General features: G+C 44.5%; 1 pseudogene; it reads left to right on the forward strand.

The window, feature by feature from the left end:
* The first annotated feature begins 15236 nt into the window (after positions 1-15236).
* Positions 15237-17392, forward strand: LOC123785419 (tax1-binding protein 1 homolog; annotated as a pseudogene).
* Positions 17393-21446: the final 4054 nt, after the last annotated feature.

The following is a 21446-nucleotide window of genomic DNA, read 5'->3' on the forward strand; positions in this document are numbered from 1 at the left end:
ACTATTTGACATGCCCTACAACACTGGACCCCTAGAAATTTCACTGAGGTAGGCAGCCCCTAAATCTTTGTCAGAGATTGGTTTTCCACACTCTGACATGCAAATGTCTTACCTGTAAGTCTAGAATAGTTGCCACCTCCTATTTATTAGGTCTGATGAGCCTAACATAATCAGCGTAATGAACCATTAAGCTATTTTGTAGAAGGAAAAGGAAATAGATTCCTGTGAACCAAATTATGACATAGCCCTGGAGAGCTCCTACACCCCTGAGGTATATTGCTCGCCTCGTCAGCTGGAAGCAAACTACTTTTGGTGGTTGAGTCTAAAGAGTATTGAGAAAAAAAGCCTTTGCCAGATGAATAGCTGCATATCAGATAACAGGAGCCGCGTTTGCTTGCTTAAGCAATGATGCCACATCTGGGGCAGCGGCTGCATTAGAGTCACCACCTGGTTAGCCTTACAGTAATCCACAGTCTTTCCTCCAGATCCATCCATCCCCGAGGTCAAATAGGCAAGTTGAATGGGGATGTGGTGGGAATCACCACCTCTGCACTCTTCAAGTCCTTGACCGTGGAACTAATCTCTGTAATCCCTCCAGGACCTCAGCACTGCTTTTGGTTTACTATTTTCCTAGGTAGAGGCAGCCTTAGTGGCTTCTTAGTGGCTTCTACTTGGTCTTTCACACTGCAATAACACCACTTCATAGGTCAGAAAACCAACGTGGGGCTTCTGCCAGCTGCTAACTATGTCAGTACTATTATGAACTCTGAACTGGGGAAATAAGCACAGGATGGGTTTGGGGACCCACTGGGCCCACTGTGAGACAGACCTGAGATAACGCTCCATTGATCAGGACACCTGAGTGCCTCAGTTCGCTGAGCATCTACCTTCGGCTCAGGTCATGATCCCAGGGTTCTGGGATCGAGTCCCTGCATTAGGCTTCTTGCTCAGCAGGGAGCTTGCTTCTCCCTCTGCCTGCCACTCCCCCTGCTTGTGCGCGCGCGCGCGCTCTCTCTCTCTGACAAATAAATAAATAAAATCTTTAAAAAAAAAAAGTCCATTGATCATCTGACTTCCATAACTCCCTACTCTGACTTGTGGACCACAGAGACATTTTGGGTCTCCCAGAATTAGTGGCACTTCAGAGTCAGTGCCCAGTAGTCCACAGAAGTTTTCCTGAATGCACAGTTACCCTGGTAAAAGGCCAAAGATCCCTTTGGGGAAGGCTGGAAGGAAAATAAACAGTATACATTTTTACAAGTGTACTGGGGACCTTCCTCAAGGGGACCTGGCCTCCCATTCATTCAAGGGGTCTGCAAACTGGCTCAATGGATTTAAATGCCATGACTCTCTGTTTTTATGATTCAGGTTAGACTTTTGTTCCCTTAAGCTAGAACTTTTCTGCTTTACAGATCAAGTAAGAATTTAATAGGCTTCCTATCTATTTACCTCTAGGAACACCATAATCATCTAGCCATAGCCATAGGGGTGCAAGAATCAGACTATTCTGATTGCTCTTTTGACTCTGCTCTTCCTTGAGGTTTAACACCCCCATCTTTTTTTTTTTTTTAAAGATTTTGTTTATTTATTTGACAGAGGGAGAGACAGCCAGCGAGAGAGGGAACACAGGCAGGGGGCGTGGGAGAGGAAGAAGCAGGCTCCAGCGGAGGAGCCTGATGTGGGGCTCGATCCCAGGACTCCGGGATCACACCCTGAGCCGAAGGCAGACTGAGCCACCCAGGCGCCCCTAATACCCCCATCTTGCCTTTGGTAGTTGAGTACCATCACTTGTCACCCCAGGATCCAATCACTCCCATTGCATTTAGGTTTCCTAATTAAGTGACTGTATCACCCACAGTAAGGTCTGGGCTACAGACAAGAGCGATTACAGACCCTTTGGGGGTACTGGAGATGCCTTAAAATGTTTTATCTCACAGTATTGGTGAAAGGTATGTCTTCTGAACCCTCTCAGTAAGGGTGAGTATGGGCCTGCTGGGACTTGAATTTAGTTATAGGTCTAGAAGCAAAGAGGGGTGGCAGGTATGGATCTGAGGAGACTCATCATTGTCTCTCATGCAAACTGCCTTAGGGGAAGCCATTATATTTTCCTCAGGCAATACAGTTTTCCCCCTCAGATGGAGAAGTGACCAATTCCACTGAGGGTGGGAGTATACTTCAACTAGCAAAGAAGATTCATCAAAATTTGAAGGCTCAACTTCCCCAGCTTCATGAGGGTCTTCCTATATATTCTATCCCACGTTATAAGATTCCACTGGTTCCCAATCAATGTCCTACTTTAACAGTGAACTCCCTGGCCTTGCAACTTGGGTTGCAATTAAGACAGTCACGGTATGAGATATTTGTGAAGTTAATCATCAGTTAATCTTGAAAAAAAAAAAACTTACTCTTCTCTAGAAACTCTCGGGTGATTTTTTTCTTTTCAAATCAAGGAAAACTGTTCCTCAATAATTTTCATATGTAGAAATGAATTTCAAAATAAGTGAGGCATATCTTTTGGGAAGGTGTTTTCATATTAGTGTACTCAAGAGCCTGATAACCTTGAATTGTAACTGAATGGTGAAGAAACCTTTGTTGTGAAATAATAAGAGATATATGTATTGGTCTCTGCTCCACGTTCCTGATACAGAGCTACTAAACCCTTGCACTTTTCTGAGTGGTGGGGTGGTAGGAGGGTCTTACACAGAGCTCCTGAATCCCTTGGAACTTCCTGGGTGATAGGAGCATCTTTCATTCTAAGAAGGCAATGACTGGTGGGTTCCTGAATGGGGGTCTTGTTACCAGAAAGTTCAAGCCACGATTAGAAGCTTGGAACTTAGAGGGGCTCCTGGGTGGCTCACTTGTTAACTGTCTGCCTTCGGCTAAGGGCGTGATCCTGGCATTCTGGGATCGAGCCCCACATCAGGCTCCTCTGCTGGGAGCCTGCTTCTTACTCTCCCTGCTTGTGTTCCCTCTCTCGCTGGCTGTCTTTCTCTCTGTCAAATAAATAAATAAAATCTTAAAAAGAAGAAGAAGAAGAAGAAGAAGAAGAAGAAGAAGAAGAAGCAGCAGCAGCAGCTTGGAACTTAGAGCCCCACCCACCCCACATCCTCCAGGAAAGGGATAGGGTCTGGGGACTGATTTAACAATCAATCATGCCTATGTGATGAAGATTCCACGAAAATCCATAAACCCAGGTTTCAGTGAGCTTCTGGATTGATGAACCCATCCACATGCCCTGAGGTTGGCAACCCAAAGCAGTTCTCTGTCCCCTCCCCATATCTTGCCCTATGCATCCTTTGCATTTGTTTGGTCCTGAGTTGTATTCCTTGTAATAAACCAGTATTCACAAGTAAAATCCTTTACCGAGTTACGGGAGCTGTTACTGCAAATTATTGAACTCGAGGTTGGATGGTGAAACCCCCAATTTATAGCTCAGAAGTATGGAAGACAAGGACTTGAGATTGGCTTCTAAAGTAGGGGCAGTTTAGTGGGACTGAGCCCTTAATTTGTGAGATTGGATACCTACTCCAGATATACGTGGTTAAAACTGAATTGAATTGTATGACAATGTCCTGAGAGTTTGAGAATTGCTTGGTGGGGGAAAACCCACACATCTGGTGTCAGAAGAGTTTTGAGTAGAGTAAAACAAGTAGACTTGTTTTTCTTTTATTTGTATAACTCGCTTGCATGAAAGAAGCTTTGTTTTTACTGTTCTAATGTTAGCAGGATGACCTGAGGAGGAATAATTTTCATCATTGGGAGATTTGCTTATTTACACAAAAATATAGACTCCTAGAAGGCAGCATAAAACCCTGTAGCTGGGCAGTTGTTGAATCCTTTGCCTTATTTCTCAGCACAACAACGTGGAGGCTGTGGTGGGGGAAGGAAAGTCTCATTTGGAGCAGACTTAGAATTCACCACCTCTTGAGATGGAGCCCCAACTGCCCCCTAGAGGAATCAATAGCAGAACAAGCAGGCCTGGGATACCCGGGTCACCTGGTGGGTTAAGCGTCTGCCTTTGGCTCAGGTCGTGTTCCCAGGGTGCTGGGATCTGGTCCCAAATCAGGGCTCCTTTCTCAGCGGGGAGCCTGCTTCTCCCTCTGCCTGCCACTCCCCCTGCTTATGCTCTCTCCCTCTCCCTCTCTCTCTCTGATAAATAAATAAATAAATAAATAAATAAATAAATAAATAAATAAATAAATAAATATCTTAATTAAAAAAAAAAAAAAGAAGAACAAGCAGGCCTGACTTTTCCACTAGGCAAAATGCCTGGGACCCCACAATACCTTCATGGGCCCACAAAATTGTTTTAATTTCTTTTATTTTTTTATTTTAAAAAAAGATTATTTATTTATTTGAGTGAGTGAGAGAGAGAGGGTGAGAGAATCAGACTCCCGTTGAGCAGGGAAGGCTGATGTGGGGCTCCATCCCCGGACTCTGGGATCATGACCTGAGCCAAAGGCACAGGCTTAACCGACTGAGCCACCCAGTGGCCCCTGTTTTAGTTTCTTTTAAACCCAGAAGAGAAAAATTAAATTCTAGGTCAAAGAAAATGTATAATATTTAATATTAATATATTGTCTTAAAACCAATGCACATATAAAATACATGTTTTTTTCTTTTATGGATCAAGGGGCCAACGAAGGCAAAAGTGTGCCTAGCGTTCACGAAGATGATAATATAGTCACGGGACGGGCGGCGACGCTGTTCCAACCCAGGCTGGGAACCGCTGCGACTCCTGACGCGGTGCACACGTGCGGGGCCGGAAGCCTTGGTCTGAGTCAGCAGAGCGTGCGGAACACCGCACGGCCGGGGTGAGAACTGCGCCTGAGCCGATGCCAAAGTCATCTATAAAATTAACTGGCTAAAGATTTCATTGGTTTTGAGAACATTATTTCGTAATGACATTTTACCGTGTACCAAAGCTTTTCTCTTACGTTTTACAGATGTGGTTGATTCCGAGTCTGGCCGCTGAGGCGGAAGGAGGGTCGCTCCGAGCGAGTGGGTGGGCGTGAGGCAGCAGAGCTGGCAGTTACCGCGGAAGTGGGGACGCGGGGAGGCCCCTTTCCGAACCTAGGCGACCCGGAGCCGCCAGGTCAGGGGCGCAGGCAGAGGGGCTGAGGGCGGGCTGGGGGCGCCGGCAGCGCGGGGACTGCGGAGGCCTCGGGAGCCATCTGGCGTTGTTAGGACCTCAGACGCCGAGCGAATCTCGGCATCCTCCCAATCCGCGTCTAGACTGGCATTCCGTTGGGGCGTTGGAGGAAACTGCGGGCCTCGAGTTAGGCCCCTGGTCCACGCGGACTCGGGAGGATGACCCCGGAGGAGGAACCTGGAAGGCCGGGCGGAGCAGTCACCAAGAGGCCAATTGCGGAGGAGTAGATTTGGGGAAAAGCAAAAAGTCTCCCTTCCTCCAGGCTATGCAGTTTTCCTTCCTCGCAATGGACAGCTCCAAAATTTCTAGGATGGAGTCGGGGGGCGGGGGGAGGCACGATTCTCCTGGGAAACTTGAGCGTGTAATTGTGTTTGGGTTACCGTTTACACTCAGGCTCACAGAACGTCAGGTCTGTGAGAGAGAAATGGAAGGAGAGGGGGAGAGGGAGGAAGGAAGGAAGAAAAGGAAAGAAAAAAAAAAGAATGGGAGGGGTTTTTGGAGGAGGGTAGTAAGAGACTAAACTATGAGTGCTTGGAGAGCTAGGAGGCTTGGCTTGGCATTAAGCAGCCCCCCACCCCGTCCGTTGTTAGGCTGGTTTCCTGCGCACTTTAAGGAGTGTGGCGGGCTCTTTTCTGCTTTCTTTCTAGCGAGCCACCCCAAGTGTTTTCCATTGCCCTGCTCTTCTAATCCTTTCTCATGTTAACTTCTGCTCACCCTACCCTCGCCTGGCGGTGTTAGGTCACTGCAGCCCGGTGGGGATCCTCATATGGAGAAAGGAAGTAGAAAAATTGCTTCCATTTTTGTGGTACTGATTTGGAGCCAAAAGTGGGAGAAAAGTTATTCAGCAGCTTTCCCACAACAGCTCCTGAATGTGCCCGCGCCCGTGCACGGCTTGGAGTGGGGCAGAGGGGGTAGTGGGGAGTTAGGAGGGAATGCCCCGCACCTAAAGCCTTATAAGTTGCAGAGGAGGCTTTCCCATCTTTCTTTCTATAGCATATTTTCCCGGAGCCATTGTGACGGATCGAATAAAATAATACAGCATGGTTAATCTGAATGCTTATAGGAAAATAAGTTTTGTACTAACATATAAGTTAATGGAGGGGGCCTGGGTGGCTCAGTTGGTTAAGCATCTGACTTCAGCTCAGGTCATGATCCTGGGGTCCTGGGATTGAGCCCCACTGAGAGCAGCACCAGCAGTGTTGGGTTTCACGCTCAGCAAGGAGTCTGCTTCTCCCTCTCTATACCTCCCTCCCCCACCACTCGTGCTGTCTCTCTCTCTCAAAAAAATAAATAAAATCTTTTTAAAAATATGGTAACAGAGATACATTAAATTTTTGTGTAAAAATATGGGTATGTATAAGTATATATATAGGAAATATGTATTTTCAGGGTACCTGGGTGGCTGAGTCAGTAGCTCAGTTGGTTAAGCTTCTGACTTTTGGTTTGGCTCAGGTAATGATCCTAGGGTGAAGAGATCCAGCCCCACCTTGGGCTTCCTGCTCAGTGCGGAGTCTGCTTGAGATTCTGCCTCTTCCTCTCCCTTTGTCCCTCCCTCTGCTCTGCTCGCTTGCTCTCTTCTCTCTCTCAAAATCTTAAAAAGAAGAAAATATGTATTTTCAGATGAAAATAGAAAATTCAAACTGTAAGGATTATCTTGAATATTATCTTTCAGTTTATAAGAAATTTCTATGAAATCTTGCACAAAATTTGTATTTTGTAATGAAAATGTCACCAGATTCCTTATTATTTGATCTTAGGCTTCAATCTTTTTTTTTTTTTAAGATTTTATTTATTTGAGAGAGAGAGAGAACAGAGGGAGGGGGAGATGGGACACTCTCCTCTGAACTGGGAGTCGACTAGGAGCTTGATCCCAGGACTCTGAGATCCTGACCTGAGCCAGTCAGATGGCTTAATTGAGCCACCCAGGTGCCCCAAGCTTCAAATGTTTTTTAGTTTCTCCTCTTACATACATGAAATCTGGAATTTCTATCTGCACCCATATAAATAAATTTTTTATGTTTCATGTTATGTTCTGACCTTCTTGATATAGTACCTTTATTATTCATTTCCATACACATTCCAAAGGTTTCTGCCAATATAAATTATCTACCTGTTGCAATTGCTTTGATATATGAACAATAAGTACAAATTTAGACTTCACCGTTGTCCCTTTGAGGCATTCTAGTATCTCCATCTAGTTATGGGGTTTGAAATGAGTTACAATGGTTATGACTTGAGGCTAATTGGCATTCTTCCAGAAGTTAACTTTCTCAGGTGATATCTCAGTGTCTTTAATCAAGAAAGGGCTAGCCTCCTCAAACAGAGGTTTATTTCTTTAAAGGAAGCTCAGATGTGGGGATGCAAGGTTCTTATATTTACAAAGATACTCCCAAATTAACCCATTTGAATCCACAGAGTCCTATTATTTGCTAATCAATCCCACTGCTTGCACATGAGAGGTGTGGTGAAGGTGTGAATTCAGCTTATATTTTAATTCTGCCTCTAAAAGGATCAAAGTTGGGATCCGATTTTTGGCTCTCTCATCACTGTACCTGTAAGAAATAAGACTTCTTTTAGGGGCATTACTGAAATTTTTGGTTCAAAAAATTTAAATCCATGAATCTTTTGTTTTTGTAAATCCTGCAATTCAGTGGAGGTAGCCATCACACCCTACAGTCATTGTAGCCCTCAATCCCATCAAAATGGCCTGTAGAGACAACCAATTAGACATTCACTATTTTGACTTCAGTAGATTCTTCACTACAGACAAAAAGTTATAACCTGTCAACCATGTTTCAGTAGAAATGAAGCAATCATCGTGTTCAAGTTTAGCAAATTTACCAGCACTCATCATCTAGGGTTATGTTTATTTCTAGGTCTGAAAACCAATTCTAAATTCTCATTTTTACATTGTTTCCTGACAGTTACTTTGTAGCTTTGGACTGATACTTAAATTTTTATTTTGTGGGGTGCCTGGGTGGCTCAGTCGGTTAAGCATCTGCCTTTGGCTCAGGTCATGATCCCAGGGTCCTGGGATTGAGCCCCACATTGGGCTCCCTGCTCAGCAGGGAGCCTGTTTCTCCCTCTGCCTCTGTCTGCCTCTCCCTCTGCCTGCTGTTCCCCCTGCTTGAGATCTCCCTCTCTCTCTCTCTCTGTCAAATAAATAAAATCTTTAAAAAATTAAATACAATAGGATGCACTCTTAGAATAAGTCATTGAAAAAAAAAAACAGCCCTACATTACTAGAAGCAATTGTATCAGGAATAAAGAAACCAAGAAGTAGAAATTATCTGGAGGCACACTGAAGATGACAGCCACAGAGCCCTTCTGTCCACTGTAGGACTAGAAGATCCTGGGGTTTGTAAGCTATCAGTCTTTTGTGCAGCATGTCTGAAAAGAAACCCCTCAGAGTTGAAGAATGGATACAAAACTAAGACTAGATGGGAAAAGGGTACAGTGAAACTTCAATCAAGAATACCATAAATAGTCCATTTTTGGGGAATCGATCTAGTGACATGGTGGAGTCTTCTATTGCCACAAAAGGCAAAAGTGAGCATTCTTCACTTTCTAACTTAAACCAATCCAAATAAGGAAAGACCTTGATGAAGGAGCCACCTTTTTAGACCAGGTGGCTTGTTCTATGATTTTATGTAATGGAATTTCAACTTCTCCACATGGGCTAATCCAGGTACAGCAGGTGGTATTAGTCACAGCACAGACACCTCCTTGCTCAGCCAAAAGAGAATCAAGAATTATCCTATTATTAAGAACTACCTTGGACAGAGAGTCTAAGGGTCTTCGTTGGGCAGCTATTGTCTTAGCAACGGAGTCTGCAGTATCTTCGAGAGTTAAAGAGAGGCTCCAGATCATATTCTCATTTACATTTACTCCTATTACTCCTCACTCCTCATTTACATTTACTCCTAACCAGCCAAGCCAAAGGAAGCAAATCATGAGTCATGAATGCCTCCTGGTAGGCCCTTTCTACCAGGGGATTTAACCAATGAAGTGTCTTAGTTTGTCTGTGGAAAGTTACAGGCACAATTAGTAACCTACAAGGCCTTGCCTCGCTGTGCACGAGCCATCTATGTGTCATAAGCCCAAGGAGAATGACAAAGACAAACCCTGTTGAGGACAGACCATTCCCATTAGGATGGTACTATTAATGGGTTCATTTACAGGGATTACTGCATTTTACTTGTTCAAGCCAGCAGTCAGTCAGATTTTCAGAACAAGTGGAAAGAATCCCCAAGCCTGAAAGAAGAAGTCATTCTAAATGTCTTGAAGACACAGGTGCTGCCAGTAAGTTCTTTTGATGAGTGGGGGCAGATCTGATCTAGATAATCATGGGAATGTGGGGGTGCCAATGTACTAAGATTTACATAGGTATTTCTATCTAGTTGGGTATTCCATGAAAGGGACAACAACCTCCAAAGGCAGAAAGAAGACTCCAAAGACTGAAGAAAAAAGTCTAACAAGTCCAGCTTGACAAGAAATGGTTTATTAAATGGACTTACAGGCAGAAGTGTGTTTGTCTGCGGCCACAAGATGAATAGATCCCCACAACCCCACCTCCCATAGGACCTTCTTTTATAACCCTAGAGGCTGGGGTATATGTACTGGGGGACCACCCAGGAGGAAATGTTTTAGGGTAACATTCATATCTCCAGAACAGGTTAAGAACATTATACCCAAAGAGCGCACTTCACACTGTGGTTAAGCAAAATTTAAATGTGCAGTTAAACAAAAATTAAAAATGAAGAGGGTGTTGTGCTCAAGAAGTCTTCAGGTCACAGGACGATCATCATGGCAGATTCGTCCAAGATGGTGTTAGTCTGGTTCACACACTCCACCTCTCAGATCCAGCTCTTACAATCTCACGCGCCCATCTCTTCCGCAATATTCCCTGAGCCATCATGGAGGGGTCCTGGGGGTAGGTTTTTGCCAGACAGTGTTACAGTTGAGGACGTAAACCATAGCAGCAGTACAGACAGCAACAGTAAAAGAGACCTCTGAGAAAGGGAGCAAAAACCACATATCCAGCATGAATACCACTGTAAACCATTGCTGTAGGTCTGTGCCCATTGCAGAAAAGGGTTTCCTTTACCAGAATAAGACAGGAGAAGCCAGCAGCCTAAGGACAAAAGAATAAATGCTTAGCAGGTACTTGTCTGGGAAAATCCTCTCCCCAAATTAAGATAATGCTAGTGGCTGGGGTGCCTAGGTGGCTCAGTCGGTTAAGCATCTGCCTTCAGCTCAGGTTGTGATCTCGGGATCCTGGGATCAAGCCTCACATTGGGCTCTCTGCTCAGCGGGGAGTCTGATTCTCCCTCTCCCTCTCCCTCTGTGCTCTCCTTCTGTCTCTCTCAAATAAATAAATAAAAATCTAAAAAAAAATAATAATAATGCTAGTGGCTTCACTCCTGTCATGAGGACTGAGGCAGTCTGAGCTGCCTGAGCAGGAGGGACACACTGAACATGTTGCCCAGGGGCCAAAGAATCAGCCTGTACATGTAAAATTAAAGGTGGCGCAAACAACCACGTTAGGTAACCAGCTATATAGTGCCTTGTGGTAGAGGTGCCTGTCTGGAACATATATGTTGACTGTTTTGGCCCCAACTCCAGCAGGATCAACGGGGACCACTTTAGCTGTCCAGGATACTTCTCACACTCTGGCAAGAAATAGCCTATCCAACCTGGGGGAAGTTGCCGTTACAACCCCCACTCAAGTGTCCCCTCCCCCGTGGAGAATGGGCTGAGGAGCACAGAACCACAGTTGCTTCTGGCCTGCTCTGAGCTCAGGAACCAGGGCCTCAGGCCTCATTTTCCAGACAGCAATAGTCATAGGCATGCTCGGCATGCTGGTCTTGGTACCTAACCGTGTGTATGGGGTGTGGCTACAGGCTGTCAAAGTTAACAAGTGTATGGCCTCTGGCAAGATGTGCAACTGTGATGTCTGTTAAGAGGGCTCTGAGTTGAGCTTTAAGAATGTCTTTCTTCCTTTCAGTGAGTCCAGCAGCTTGTGGATTATAGGGTAAATGTATGTCCTGCTCATAAGCCCAGTCCTTCACATGATGTGCAGTGAAATGTACTTCCTATCACTATCTATCCTTCAAGGTTATCCATACATGACACTAAGTTGTTCTAGGCCATTGATGTTGGCATTTTGATTAGCCCTTTTACAGAGGAAGGCTTGTGGCTATATCAACACAAGTTAGGATGTACGTTTTTTCTTGACTCATGGGTAGAGGACCCATATAATCAATTTGCCGGTCTAAAACTGGCTGGATCCCAAGGTGAAGGTATGCTGTGTGGACACTTCCTAGGTCTCAGATGCTAGGAGATCAGGCAGTTGCTGATGGCTGCTAGGACGTCAGTACAGCAAAGGAGCATGCCAGCTCCCTTCACTATGTTCAACCCACCTGAGCATTGCATTGCCCACTGTGCTTATGAACCCATGCAACCAATTCTGAACTTTGTACGGGGGTGAGGGCTCTGATCTTTGCTAAGGTGTCCATCTCAATATTGTCAGGGGGTGAGGGTGGCCTGCGCTCTGAAACACGGAAAACAGTAAGCAAGGCAGTGGGGTCCTGCATCCTTTCCCATATATTTTTCAATAATTCTGCTCCCTATAATGGTTTCTGTAAAACTTTCTAGTTGTCCCTAGCCCATTGGCCTCCCAGGTTGTCAAACCCTTATAGACAGCCCAACTGTCTTTGCAGAGGGTAAAGAGCCAAGGTTCATATGTACTTATACCATCCAGGAAGCCTTCAGTTCAGCCCCTTTGTTGCTTTTATTATCCCCAGTCTCAAACCAGATAGTATCAGTCTGGGGTTGGATTGCTATTGCAGTCCAGTGACTAGGACTTTCCCTACTAGAGCCATCTATATACCAAGCATTTTTAGAAATAGGGTATGTGCCTTCTTTACTTATGAGGAGGTCTCCATAGGAGGGGGGGGGACATTAAAGGTCATATTTTACCGGCCCAAAGATAGCATGTAATTCAGCTCCCAATGGACTAGTGGAGAGAACACTCCATTGTTGTAAATAGGTATTGTAGAGGCTTGTGCTATGGCAGATGCCAGTCTTGCAAACATCCCATCTATCCTCCCCTTTATAGGCAAACCAGTCCAGACATTTACCAGAAGAGTGGTCATTAAGAGCTCCACTTATTAAAGGACCTTATAGACTCAACACTTTTTCAGTAGGAGAATATCAGATCTTTGCTCCCTGCCATTGTTGTGACCAAAAGCCCAATGGAGTTAACTTCCCATGCTGTTCCTGCCATAATGCCCAATTCATCTAATCTTGTGTAACAGCCACAGCTATGGTCCAGGGATACAAGGTAAAGGATCATTCCATGACCTGAAGCCTGTGCTTGAGCAACTAAAATCTTAGCTTGGTCAAAGGTAGCTTGATGTTCTTCTATCCAATGCTAATTCACTCCCTTTTTTACCAGATGGTATAGAGAGTGCAGGCATGCTAAATGTAGTCCTCACGGTTGGGGAGTATGTGCTGGGGGACCACCCAGGGGGAAACGTTTGAGAATCACAGTCATATCTCCAGAAGAGATCAAGGATGTTATGTCCCAGACTGTACTTAAAAGTGTGGTTAAACAGAAAGAAAAAATGGGGAGGGTGTTATGCTCAAGAGGGCTTCAGGTCATGGAATGGTCATAATAAGTGGATTTGTCCAAGATAGTGTTAGTCTAGTTCACACAGTGGGTAAATACAGTTATTACTGGAGAAAGGTAAAAACAAGGCAATGGAGGTTCTGGCCATAAAAATTGAACTTAGTAAGAGACTTCTAAGGGTGATTGATTGTATTTTGCAGTGACATTAGGAGAAGAAGAGAAATTGGTCACAGGGAGGATGAGAGGATGGATCTCTAGCATCATGGATAGATCAAAATCTTTGATGACCAATCCAACAATCTGAAAAGTTATGCCATTTAGCAATGGCCTGGTGATATGAATGAGGGTGTTCTTTCCAGGCCAATGCCAAAGGAAAGGAAAGGAAAAGAGGGAGAAAGTATTTCACGTTTAAAGTATGATGTCTTGATCCACTGTCTTAGGCAGAAGCAGTTTACCTCAACGTCAGCTACTTCTCTTCCTTGTCAATTTGTTTCAGAGGTCTCCAGTGTCTATACAGGACCAGATATCAGGTGGAGCCTTCTTCAGTTGTAAGATGTGTATCCAAGGCACAATGCCTTCTAATTTTGCAGCAGTGTCTGTGGTCAGGAGCACTTGATAATGTCCTTTCCAATGAGGCTCAAGGGCTGTTTTTCTCTAATGACATTTCCAGGATAACCAATCACCAGCCTCCACATTGTGACCAGCAAGATCCTCTGAATTGGAATCTGGGGAGGCTTCTTTAACCTGTTGATGACAGGCTTTAGCATAAGACATTAAAGACAATAGCCAGTCTTATTAGCATGAGATAATAAAGGATCAGCAGAAAGTTGTATACCAATAGACATTGGTCTGTTGGTGATTATATAATGTAGAATGAGTTTATGTTTCCCAAAAGGATACCATGAGCAGTCAGCAATATCAAAAGCATACCTTAGGTCAGGGAAGTCCAGTTGTTTTGGCAAGTTTAGAGGTTTTAAGTTTGAGGATCCCATTAGTTCTCTCAACCTTGCCTGAAGATTGAGGGTGATAGGGACAATGATAATTTCAAGAAGTTTGCAAGGTTTTCATTAAGGTTCATATTATTTGCCTGGTGAAGGAGGGTTCTTAAATCACTGGAGACTGGGAAAGATATACCAAGTGGGAAACACATTTTCTATCAATTTCTTTGCTACCAAGAGGACATCAGCCTTGCAGCAGGGGAAACCTTCAACCCATCTGGAAAACCACATATAATAACAAGAATATATTCATAACCCATAATAAGTGGTAGTTGAATGAAGTCCAGCTGCAGGTGTTCAAAAGGTCCAGAAGGAGGTCTGAAGCTTCTGGGACCAAAACCAGTTTTACAGGATTATGACCTATGTTCCAGGATTGTTGTGGTAGGCTATTTTTTCAGTGCTATGGAAGTTTTTTCACCAATGTCTATTCATAATTTGAGTCATTTTAAATGTATTAGGGTGGGTGAAAGAATGCAAAACCAAAAAATGGGGTTTGCCAGGAAGCTGGGAAGAACCAAGCAGGTGTCTTGGGTTTCCCATTGACCTGACCATTTCATTTACAACCATTGTTTACCCATCTTAATATCTCTGATTCAGGAGCAGAGTGCTGCCATTTTACAAAGACATCAAGATGGCAAAAGCCCAGCAATGAGGGACCATTTCTTGCAGAAGGAGAATGGACTTCATCCACATGTGCCACAATCTTAAAATACAATATAAAGAAGGCTTCGTATTACTTATTTGACTATAGATTCCATGAAATCTACATATCAAATAAGCGTAACTTAACAAAAACTTTACATTTGTTTACATTTCAGATAAGCCTAGTTTAACAAGTACTTTGAAATATTGCATGTCAAAAAGACTTCACAATTTGACTTTAGGAAGTTTGTAAAAAATATTTTTAAAAAGGTTTCAAAGAACTTGTCTAAATAGGACCACAGATTATGATGAAACTTAAAACTTAAAAGGTAAATAAACTTGGGAAGTGTAGCCAGTCAGTGGAGGGAGGCAGTGGTGGTGGGAGAGGTTTGGCGGTTGATGGTGGTATAGGCTCAGAAGCCTCTCTAAGGCTCCCTCTGTCCCGGAGTCCTTCGAAGGTTTCATAGTGACATCCCTTCAAGAAGTCCCCTTACAGGCTTCCAACTTTGCCCATGTCATCTTTCAAAATGTGGCCGAGAATTATCTTCCTAATGCACACCTGGAATGTCATTACACCTTAACTCCATATAACCATCCACATTCAAAAGATTGGGTTGGTATACTCAAGGTTGGATGGAGTACTGCTTGTGATTTTTACACAATTTTATGGTCTCCTATGCCTGAGCACATCATAGAAGGATCAACAGTTAATTGTGTATTAGCCTTTCAAGGATATCACCTTCCAAATGATGATGGAGAATTTTATCAGTTCTCTTATGTTACCCATAAGGGTGAAATTCATGGAACAAATACACCTTTCCAGTTTCAAGCTTCTCCAGTTGAAGAGTTACTTACTATGGAAGATGAAGGAAATTCTGACATGTTGGTAACCAAAAAGCTGGCCTTCTTGAGTTGATAATTGAGAAAACCATGAAAGAAAAAGAACTATTAAAGGTGGGAGAATGGAAAGAGAACTTAACCATCAGAAAGAAAGATATGACCAACTGCAAGCAGAGCAAAAGGGTGTTGTTGAAGTATCACAAAATGAAAAATGGAAAATGAAGAATTTAAGAAGAGATGCAATGATGCTACATCCAAAGCTCTCCAGTTTGAGGGAGGTATCGTGTCAGTGACATATAAAGCAAATGAAAAAGAAACTGAATTAGACAGTTTGAAGGACAAACTCAGGCACAATATGAAAGAGAACAACTGGAATGTCAGTGGAAAATGGAAAAGGATGAGAAAGAAGTTCATAAGGTACATCTGAAGAACACTGAAATAGAAAATACCAAGCTTGTGTCAGAGGTCCAGACTTTAAAGAATCTAAAGATAACACGATTACTCAGGGGTACCAGACTGGCTCAGTCGGGGAGCATATGCCTCTTGATCTTGGGGTTGTGAGTTCAAGCCCCATGCTGAGTGTAGCTGTTCCCTAAATAAACTTAAAAAAAAGAAGAAGAAAAGAAAGCATGATTACTCATTTCAAAGAAGAGATTGGCAGGCTGTATTTCTGTTTGGCTGAAAAGGAAAATCTGCAAAGGGCTTTCTTGTTTACAACCTCAAGTAAGGAAGATACTTTTTTTTTTTTTTTTGAAGGAGCAACTTCATAAGCAGAGGAACAGGTTCAGGCAACTCGGCAAGAAGTTGTTTTTCTGGCCAAAGAACTTAGTGATGCTGTAAATATGCAAGACAAAACAATGGCAGATCTGCATACGCACTCTTGGAAAAAAGCTGATGCAGTGGCAGAACTTAAACTAAATGCTGTGGGGGGAAAAAGGCCAGGAAAAGACTGATATATGGGAACGTGAACTGAGAAGACAAGTTGAAGATTTGAAACTTTGTCTTCAGATGGCAGCAGGATCACTATAAAGAAAAGGAATGCCAGAGGCTCCAAAAACAAAAAAATAAACTTTTAGACCAATCAGCCAATAGCAACAGTGTCTTCACAAGGAAAACTGGGAATCAGCAAAAAAGTGAATGATGTCTCGATAAACACAGACCCAACTACCGCTGGCTCTACTATCCATATACAGCCACCACCATCTGCAGACAATTCTGACATTGTAACAAAGGGGCAAGTCTGTGAAGTGAGCAAAGAAATTGCTGACAAAACAGAAAAATATAATAAAGGTAAACAACTCTTGCAGGATGAGAAAACAAAAGTCAACAAATATGCTGATGAACTTGCAAACATGGAGCTGAAATGGAAAGAGCAAGTGAAGACGGCTGGAAATGCAACACCAGCACTAGCTGAGGTAGAGGACAATTACAAACTTCAACTGGCAGAGAAAGACAAAGATAAATGGTCTAACTTCACAATTGGAAAACTTCTCCAGAGAGAAGGAACCTACAAGGAGTCTAGAAAATCAAGCAGTAAGGAAAATGGAAGGTCAGAATTCCCAGAGTCCTCAGAAGATCTCACGGTGTCTCAACACCTGCTCAGAGCAAAATGGTCATGTCGCTGCGGTGTGGAAATAGACAGCCAGTGCTGCAGTATGGTCATCTGTATGCAACACAGAAAACCAGACACAGAGCAGATGGTGCTTTTTACCCAGATGAAATCCAAAGGTCACCTGTGAGAGTACCTTCTTGGGGACTGGAAGATCATGTTGGCTGCAGCCAGCCTGCTGGAAACCTTAGTGGGCCCGATGGTTTAGAAGACCCTGAGGATAGTAAAGAAGATGAGAATGTGCCCCCTGCTCCCGATCCTCCAAGTCGGCATTGCATTGACGTGGGCACAGAACAGGCTTGTGCTTTGATCCCAGCTTTGACGTTCACAAGAAGTGGCCTCTCTGTGAATTAATGTTCCCTCTCAACTACGATCAGAACGACTTTGAAGAACATGTTGAAGGTCACTGGAAGGTGCACCCGATGTGCAGGCAGCAGTTCTCTCCTATGACCAGCAGGGCTCGCTCTGAAAGGCATATGCAGACCCATTTTGATCAGAATGCTTTAAATTTTGACTAATTACTTTTTATTATGAGTTAGTAATACAGCTTAGCAATTTAAAAAAATCACCTCAAATAGACCACTATGGAGACTACAAGGTATCACTTCCATGCACCCTTACCACACTTTTCTGAACAAGAGCTGCTTTTGAGTTTTGTGTTCCTAGGGTCAGGGTGAATCATTGGCTTATCACTAAATAGAATTGTAATCTCCATTAATCTTACCAGTTTAAGAAAAGAAGTTTTTCTGTGTTTGTATCCTTATTTATCCCCCAGTTTGCAAAACTATGTGAATAAAGGAAATGGCTTATTTCAATGTTACCACATTGAAAATATATGTATGTAGAGTGTTGTTATTTTGCAGAATATTTACAAGTTTCTGTTGACCTTCTTGAGTAGGACTACTAAATATTATGTAATAAAAAAAGTTTATTATAAAAAAGTAAAGAAACTTTACACAATCTGTTATCAAAAACATACCCCAAATCCAAGAAAACTGTCCTTTTAACAGAGAAAAATCCAAATTCTAATTGTGCACCAGGTTACTTTTGAAATTAAAATTCATTTTTAAGTGAATGAATTTTAATCTTAGCCAGTTTGACCACACATTAAAATTCCTTTTCATACATTCCTTTTCTATAATCCTTCTACAACTTTCTTTTCTACATTCCAATTTTGTCCTGTTTTTCTTCTTTAAACAATCAGCCTCACTTTAAGACAAAATTACTTTCTTTTCCCTTAAGAAAAAACACACCTCCATTCTTCACACCTTGTCTTACTGAAAACACCTACTACATTTCTGGCATATGAAGATGCTTCCCTTATTATTTCCAGTAGCTTTGATTATATATATTATTAAGGATTCCTAACCCATAGAAACCTTAACTTCTAGGGAAAACTAAGAAGTAAGTGTGAACTGAGTGTTATACCAGCATTCTTTAAATCTGCAAATTTATAAATACATTACATAATTTCTTTGTTTTACTTTTTTTTTTAGAGAGAGAGAGGTGGGGAGGGGAAGAGGGAGAGGGAGAGAAAGAATCTTAAGCAGGCTCCATGCCCAGCACAGAGCCTCAAGACCCTGAGATCATGACCTGAGCTGAGATCAAAAGTCAGACGCTTAACTGACTGAGCCACCCAGGCACCTCTACATTTCATAATTTCTAGAAGCATATGCCTTTTTCAGTTTTCCTACAGAGGAGCAACACAGCCAATATCTTTTAGTGTTTCTGCAATGAGAGGACCAGATGATGCCTAGAAACTTGACAGATAAAACTGGGCCTGCATAAATGTGAGGTGTAAATGTGACTGTGAGGGTGTGCAAATCTGCCTATACTGGCTCCTCAGAGGGAATAATGTCATAATGTCCCTCAACAGAATGTCATCAATATAAAGCCAAAATGGCACCTTTCCAACTGTAAAGTATTTAAATCCTATAAAGCCTGGTAGCAGAGATTATGTGCATTTGCAGGACTGTTTAAATATCCCATTGGGAACTGAGTAAATGTATATTGAGTTCCTTCAAAAGTGAAAGAAAATTGGGCCTGGGATTCCTACACAGTGGGAACAAAATAGAACATATTAGCTAGGTCAGTGACTGTGGAGGATGTTCTTTGGGCCTGTCGTATGTCCTCAATCGGTTCTATAATATCAGGAACTGGAGCCTTAATCTGGGAACCTGAGCAGTGAGGTCTGAATAGATAGTCAATGGTGAGATGCCACGCGTTAGTGACTGGCTTAAATACTGGCCAAATGGGGCTATTGACAAGGGAGCTTTTGGGCTAATGACTCTTGTCTGAAGCATATCTTTAGTGACAGGGCATAGGCCTTCAGTGCTCTGTTTAAGCCATATTAGGGAGTGTTCACCATCCTTACTGGAGAGGGGTAGTCACAAGCATCCCTTTGGCAGTCCCACTAGGAAGTACAAGAGCTGGGGCTTATTCCGTGGGGCACTGGCATCCTGTCAATGCATCCATGACTATAGTAAGGAAAGAAGGGGGGGGAACACCACCAGAGGAGGCCATGTAAGTGAGTGGTTCCAATAGTTACATCCCAATGGGTCTGTACAACTTTGATTGTTTTGTCAGCAATGCCCTATAAGTAGAAGGACTTTCCGTTTCGGATTTGAAAGGGATTTCCTGGAATGACAGTGACTTGGGCCCTGCTATCTAATAGGGGATAAAAGACTGAACTTTTATTGTCCCAATGGACTATGAGAATGGCATAGGAATGATTGTCCTAGAAAGGTGGGACAAGTTCCAGGGAGCCGCCAATTCCTTGGTTAGGGGCTTGAGTGGCTGCCAGTCCATGTGGTTAGGGAAGGGGGCAGAGGGAGTAGTGGAATCAGGCTAAGGGGAGGTCAGAGGAGTTAGAGGGCTATTACATGTCCAGGGATGGCCAGCAGAAGGGGGCTGTGGCTGGCAGAATGCTAGTTCAGAACCTGGAGTTTAGAAACTGGTTGTCGAGAGATGAAGTGGCCAGGAACCCTGAGTCTTCACAACTCCCAGTAGGGGTTTGCCTATGTATTCCCATAAAGGGAAAAGTTAGATGAGCCCAATGGTACTGAGAAGGGAGTAGGGAACTCTCTCCCTTGAGGAAAATTTGTTCCAAGGAGAACCTCCTGGCTTGGCCTCAAAAAAAAAAAAAAAAGTTTTCCTTATACCCAACGGGATTGATTAGGGGAGGGAGAGTGGGAGCTTTCAGGCGGTTTATGGGCTGCAGGACAACCAGTTCAGAACTAAGGGATTCCCACTGACAGCGCAACTTCTTGTGAGTGCCCGTGATTACCGCGGGCAGCACAGTTGATCCGGAAAGGGGATGTTGGTCTTTGGCTCCACCGCTGCCATTTGCTGGGCGGGCGCAGGGCGTGTCCCAGAGCCATTCCTTCAAGGGGGCCACGGGTCCCTCCCGCAGCTCCTTGTGGGATCCAAGCTGCGATTTCTCTTTATCAAAAATGCTGGGAGCAGCGGGTCCAGCGGCGGGTTGGTGGCGGCACAGCTCCCTTCCCTGAGCCCGACGCCTTCCGCACTTGCACCGCTCTGCGCTCCCTGCGGCCCCTTGCTGGTCCCAGCTCCGTTTGGTGCCCTGTGTTGGCCTGTGTCAGCCTCGGCTCCACGACTTGCACGGGCGGACCGTGCGCCCTCCCACTTCCTGGCAAGCAGAGCCTGGCTGGCGCTCTCCCGGTGGCAGTGGCACTGGAGGCGCAGAGCTGGGTGTGTTTCCTTGGCGTCGCCCCTCTTTCGCTCAGCGGGCGGTTCCGTTGGCGGTCCTAGTGGAGCCCGGAAGCCGGGGATCCGGGGGCCGGGGCAGCACCTGAGCCACAGTGCGGTCCTGCACCCCGAGGCCTGTTCCTCATCAACACGTTCACTAGCAGCGCCCACCAGGCAGTTCTGGATCTCGGTGCCACTAACTGGCCGAGAGCAAAGTTCAGGGTCGCGGGGTGCCATCCCTTCCACTGTCCCAGGACGGCTAGCGCCGGGCCTTCCCCTTAGCACTTTGGCCAGTAGCTCCGAGCCGCCGACCTGTCACCGCCCGGATTTGTGCCCGTGTCCGCCACAGCGCCGCGCATTTGTCACAGCCGGACTGTTCTCAGCGACGGCACCGTTGAATTCGTAACGCGGCTGTTTCTCGGGGGCAACACCGCTAGTTTCGCCCACTTTGCATTTCTCTAGTCACGCCCATCTGGCCATTTCCAAGGTGCAGTTCCCCTACTTTCTCCGACCATAAGGTGTCTTGGTGGCGGCGCGTCGGCCAGGGACCAGCCCCGCCACCTCTGCTGGTCCCTTTGCTGTAGAGACTGGCCGCCCTCTCTCTTTCCCAGCGACCACAGCGACGGTAGATCGCCTCCCTCCTGACATTAGAACAATTATTCTCTGTCTCCGAAGCTCGAGATTCCGCGGTCACCATCCATTTCTTGCTTTTTAGCAGATTTTGACTTAGCGGTGCGGAGATTTCTTTGTGGTAGCAAGTCCGGTGTAGTCCGCCCAAGACTTTCACAGCTTGTACCAGTCCCGGAACCGCGGCAAGGACATTTCCCAGCCGCACCAGACCAGGCTTTAGGCGATCAAGGGTTT

Source organism: Ursus americanus, chromosome 15 (assembly GCF_024610735.1).
Source record: "Ursus americanus isolate L20-20 chromosome 15, mUrsAme1.1.p, whole genome shotgun sequence".
Taxonomy (NCBI): Eukaryota; Metazoa; Chordata; class Mammalia; order Carnivora; family Ursidae; genus Ursus; species Ursus americanus.